Source organism: Oryzias melastigma, linkage group LG11 (assembly GCF_002922805.2).
Source record: "Oryzias melastigma strain HK-1 linkage group LG11, ASM292280v2, whole genome shotgun sequence".
In the NCBI taxonomy this organism is placed as follows: domain Eukaryota; kingdom Metazoa; phylum Chordata; class Actinopteri; order Beloniformes; family Adrianichthyidae; genus Oryzias; species Oryzias melastigma.
The window spans coordinates 24392530-24398043 of NC_050522.1; the positions used below are offsets into that span (position 1 = coordinate 24392530).

The window sequence follows — 5514 nt, forward strand, 5'->3', positions numbered from 1 at the left end:
TCAGAATGTTGAGATTGAATTAAAGGTTTTTCTATTAAAAGATTTTGGTTTTGGCCTCAATAAGTGACATACTGACCACGCTAGAACAGGGGTGTCCAAAGTGGGTCCTCGAGCGCTGGTGTCCTACATGTCCTCCTTAATGGCCAAACACACCCCAGAGGGGATCCCCCCACCCCAACCCCAGGCACGAGCCAGGACCCCCCAGAGAGACCTGCCCCGCGCTTCGCCAACCCCACGGGGCGTCCAGGAGAGACCGTGGCAGGGTCCCCCACCCCCGCCCAGGGGGAGGACGCCCAAGTAAACTGAGTGTTGATGTTTTAAATTAAAATCTGTATTTGTTTGCACTGTTATTGTAAAAAACTTTGTTCATAGAGAGAGTCCTAATGTTGTAGTTTATATTTTAAAATAATAAGTAGGTAAAAGAAGGATTTTTTTTTCATTCCTCCAAGTTTTGATGTTAAAGATAAGAATTCATAAAATCCTGAGCTTTATATTAGAATGTTGGGAGTTTTCTCCAAAATAAATGTTGTTCCCATCGCAAAAAGTACATAAACTACATAAAGTGTAATTTCTTTTCAAAGGAGAATTTCCCGTTTAAAAGACTTTCTCGTGGTCATTTGTAGGAACGTTACTCCGGTTTGGACGTTCTGACTGTAATGCTGACTTTGAAAAAGTGCTTCCTCCACATGTTTCTGGACATGTGGGTCACGCTCCCATTATGCTCAGTGAGGTATGACTGATGGAAATGGACAGTGAGTTGTCTGAATGTCACAGGGATGAAGCCGTGAATGGATGCATGTTAGGTTAGAAATGAGGTTTCACCTGAAGACCTTCAAGTGGAGACATCAGCAAAGCTCCAGGATTAAAATCACTTCTTGGTTTCGGTCGTGTGACGCCATCGCGACTCGACGGCGAGCGATTAAACGTGATTTGGGATCTGCTGATAATACTTGTATACTCCGCGGTATTACAGTCGGGATAAGGAGACGTACAGATACCAAACTGTCGTCTCTGAAGAGAGTTTATGAGTTTAATTTGTAAAATGGTCATTTCTGACCAATCTTCTTCAAATCTTGTTTGATTTTTGCTTCTTCTCCAAACCTTTTTCAGGTTCTCAGAGAATCGGTTCGTCCAGTTTGATATTTTTAACACTAATATAGAACAAAAAATATAGAATATAGAAAAAGTGCCTGCAGGTCAGCATATTTTTATACATTGATTTTATCTTTGGAAAGATGAGAATGTGGCAATTTCTGATATAAATAAATCACCTTATATGAAAAACTTTTATATTTAACACAACAAGTTAGAAATATAACTCAGTAGATGTTTTTTTAAAAGGTGTTTGTTTCACTTTACAGATTTTTGGGATAGAGAGACAATCGTATTGTGTTCGTGTGTTTCCAAATAATTGTCTAGTCCAGGGGTGTCCAAAGTCAGTCCTCGAGGGCCGGCCTCCTTCCTGTCTTATCTTACATGTTGCTATATGAAGACTGTTGGAGCCAACAGGTATGTTTGTAACATTTGATTGGATGTCTGAACAGGCTCTGCCCCTTTAGACTAACACACTTAACAGTATTTATGATAATCGTCCAGCCTTTTGTTGCTTGTTGCTCTGACCCCTCCCCTTCAGTAACCATCCATCCCCATCCCTCCCTCTTCTTCCCTCTTCTCTTCCGTCCGGTCCAAGAATCCAATAATAACCAATATAAATAAAGTTCAAAGTTTAGCCTAATTTACAAAAGGGGTTTATACAAATATACTCCTTGTGTCTCAGAAGATCAATGACTCCCGTTGTTGCAGTAAAATCTCCAACTCTTAAACAAATCTTAAACAAAATGTAAGCTATCAACAAAGAAGCGTTCTCATGCAAAAGATATTAGTAGACATTGAACTTTCTTTTCAAGGCGAGGGCCGCAAAATGGCCCGCGGGCCGCCAGGTTGAGACCCCTGGTCTCTATCTTTGGTCCATCGTTTATATCTACTGAACAAGTTTATAGAACATGTGTTCATGTCTATGTACTACAAAGCAATATCTTCTGCATGATCTGAGAAACGACAGAAGCTAACGACGCTAGCAACTGTTGCTAAGGACTTTCCTGAGATATCTCTGTGGTCTATAGTCTATGTCTACTGAACAAGTTTAGTGAACAGTTGTTCGTGTGTATGTACCACTAAACATCTTGTGTCCTGGGAAACGACCGGAGCTAATGACGTTAGCAACGGTTGCTAAGGACTTTTCTGACGACCAGATCCAGTGACAATAGGAAATGCAATTCAAGCATGAAGCTAGCAAAGCAAATACAAAGAAGTGTGAACAGGCAGAAGATATTCAGTCCATAAATGTTGACTTGGGGGCCGCGAGTGGCCCGCGGGCCGCCCGTTTGAGACCCCTTCATTAAAGAGTTAACTTGAGTCGAACAGTTGAGGGTTTCTAACTGGGATCTTATGTAAGAACCAGTTGATAGAAGACATGCTGGAAGGGTTGAGCAGCCTCCAAAATCTGCCTGATCAGCGAATTTCCATCCATAAACACAGTATTCCTCTGTTTTCCAGAACGTTCGCGGCTTCATGAGATTTGCATAATGTGTGGGCTGAAATAACGCCGCACAACGAGCGCCTCGACACGATCGGCCAGTTTGACATCTATGGCAACCAAACAGCGGATAAACAGAAGTGGCTCTCGGGCCTTCTCGCTCCACGTCTACATCTGCCTCATAATCGTGCTGTTGAGATCTGGCATTACTCTAATAAACAGAGAAGCTAAATTATGGATGAGATCGCCCTCTGATCCGGCAGCGGAGCTCAAACGTGTTGAAAGCGGACTCTGATTTATCGATTGAGGCTGTGTCTTTGCAGGCGTGCTGCAGGCGGCGAGGAGGAGTCCGTATCAGCGGCGGGATGTTGTTGACGCTCCTGTCGCCTTCACAGCTCCCAAATGTCGAGCCCTGGATGGGTGCCAGCTCAGAGTGTCTCCTCGTCTGTGTTGAGGATGGAGTTTCATTGGGGGGGGGGACTGTGCATGTGTGTGAAAGTTTCTGAGGGGGTTTGGCAAAAAGAGGACGCCAGCCAGCTGGCTCGGTTCCTCCTGTGGGTCTCTGTCTTGGCACGGACGCTCACGACTGCGACGACTGGAGTCTGGGTCCAACCGAGACGGGACTCGCACACATGCGGGACCTGATGGCGGGAAAACGACGGCAGAGAGCTCCTCTGTGCACATCGTCTCTGGAAAGAGGTGGATTGTGGGTAAAGCTACTCAAATAACCAAAATAATAACATTTAGTCATGGAGAGAGCGGTTTATTTACCTCGGCGGTGCTGAGGTGGAACCAGGAATCAGCTCTTCTTGTATGAAGGGTCTTGGTGAATGATGGAAACTGAGAACAAAATAGAAGAAAGACGATTTTATCTACTAAGATAAACGTCTAATTCATGTCAGGACTCATGGTGGTTTGAGCAGAAAGGTTGCAGTTCCTCAAATGACCACTACAAGCTGGTTTCAGACAAGAGTTCTCTTAATTATCATGTTAAAATCCAATTTGATCTATTTTTAATGTGTTCCCAGTGATATTGTGATATTGATTCTAGGACAAGAGTGTCAAACTCAATCGCACAAGGAGCCAAAATCCAAAACACACTTTAGGTCGACAGTCAAACAAAATAAACATTTATTTTATATATTTATTTTATTTTAAGTGAAATTTTAAAACTTTAAAACCATAACTTTTAACATAATTATGTACTAGATATATAGCATTACCTGCGATAATGTTAGTGTGAAAGCTGAATTTGGCTGCTAAAGATGCTAGTGCTGATAGCTGAAAACACTGAAATTGATAGCTGAAATCACTGAAGTTACTAGCTGAAAACGCTGAAAATGATGGCTAGCTAAAATATTAGCTAAATGCCAAATTAGCCTAAAACTTAAAAACAAACAAAAATTAGCAAAAACAGCTAAAATATTGCTGAAAAAATAGCTAAACTTCAAATTAGCCTTAAAAACTGAAAAAGCTTAAATTAGCTAAAACAGCTAGCATGTAGCTGAAATATTAGCTACACTCCAAAATAGCCTAAATAATCTTAGTAAATGCCAAAATAGTCCAAAAAGCTAGCAGAATGCTAATTTTTTCAACTTTAAAACCGTAACTTCTTAACATAATTAAGAATAATTAAAAGGCAGGAACATTATTCCAGAATAAATCAACTTTTACGAACATCCCTTACCTCTGGCTCCAGCCAAATGAAGCCAATTCAGTCGCCAGTTTTTCCCGATACGGAGGCCGCCATGTCGGAGTCGGACGACAGTGATTGGTCCGAGTCGGTCTGAGTCACGTTTCTATGGCAACCACTGCCACCAATCAGGAGCGGGCTTGTTCAAAGTTCACAGCCCAACATCTGAAAGGTGGAATCTTCGTGTCAATCGATGGTTTGAAGTGGGCGCCACATGCTGTAACTGAGGTGTCTGATTGGTCAGTTCATAACTTGAATAACTTATAAGAAAAAACATTGTAAACAATTATGAGGATTATTAAGAAGATGTTTCAAAGATGTATCAGAGCAGGAAAGGTTATTCTGACCAATAGCTGTTTATTTCTTATGAGCACTTCAGTGTCACGTGCACACTCCTGCGTGCACTCAGTACTCACACCTTATTGTGGCGTAAGGACTCGGTACGTCACAAGTGTGTGTGACTTGAATTATTCTCTCCAGGTTGGAATGGGGGCGGGGCTTGTGACAACAACTCTGCAGCATGAACTTCAACTTCTGCAAACTATGGAAACTCTCAATGGACATTTCAAATTACAATTAGACCATGCATTTTAGATGTGAAAATTACAATTCAATCTTATATTTTTTAGAAAAAAATGTTGCCAAAATCGATTACGTGAAACAATTTTTTATATAAAGATGTATTTAAATCCCCATTTCTACAAAGTATTTTACGGCTTGTGGAGCCAAAAATTTAGTTCAGAAAGCCCAGATGTTTCCTGGGAAATTAAAACTTAGGACCCTAATTTGTTCTCCCCGCAGGACAAATGTGAGCTGCTGATTTCCATGTAATGTAAAAAGCTAAAAATAAAAATAAAAATCTGTTTTTTCTGGGAAAAGATGAATCATTTTGGCACGACATGATGTTTCACTTTCTGAGGATTTAACCAAAATAAAAGTGAAATCTGAAACTTTCACCACAAAAAAATACAATTTTAAGGAGTTTTTTTAGTAGATATTGAAGTTTATCGGTAAAGAGACCCAAAAGAAGCCGGTCTGAAATCATCTGCTAAGATGCTTTGCTAATTCTGACACAAAAAAATAAAAATAAAAGCTGGACCCTGACGCCGTTCCAACCATTTATCAGTGAAACACAGCAGGTGAGATCAGGAATCTCTTCGTTTTTTAGAACCTTTTCTCTGTTCTGACTGAAAAGCTCCATCCAAATGACCAGGAGATGAAATTAACTTTCACTTTTCTGATTTTCTGCTACATCCAAGCAGCTCATGAGGCTTTTCTCCTTCAG

At 40.9% G+C, this 5514-nt stretch overlaps 1 long non-coding RNA gene across 1 annotated transcript; it reads right to left on the reverse strand.

Moving 5' to 3' along the window:
- Nucleotides 1–2796: 2796 nt before the first annotated feature.
- LOC112162699 lies at nt 2797–4829 on the reverse strand. Its single transcript, XR_002922133.2, has 3 exons — nt 4224–4829; nt 3308–3376; nt 2797–3225 (listed from the first exon to the last, which is right to left on the reverse strand). It is a non-coding gene; the product is annotated as an uncharacterized LOC112162699 (long non-coding RNA).
- Nucleotides 4830–5514: the final 685 nt, after the last annotated feature.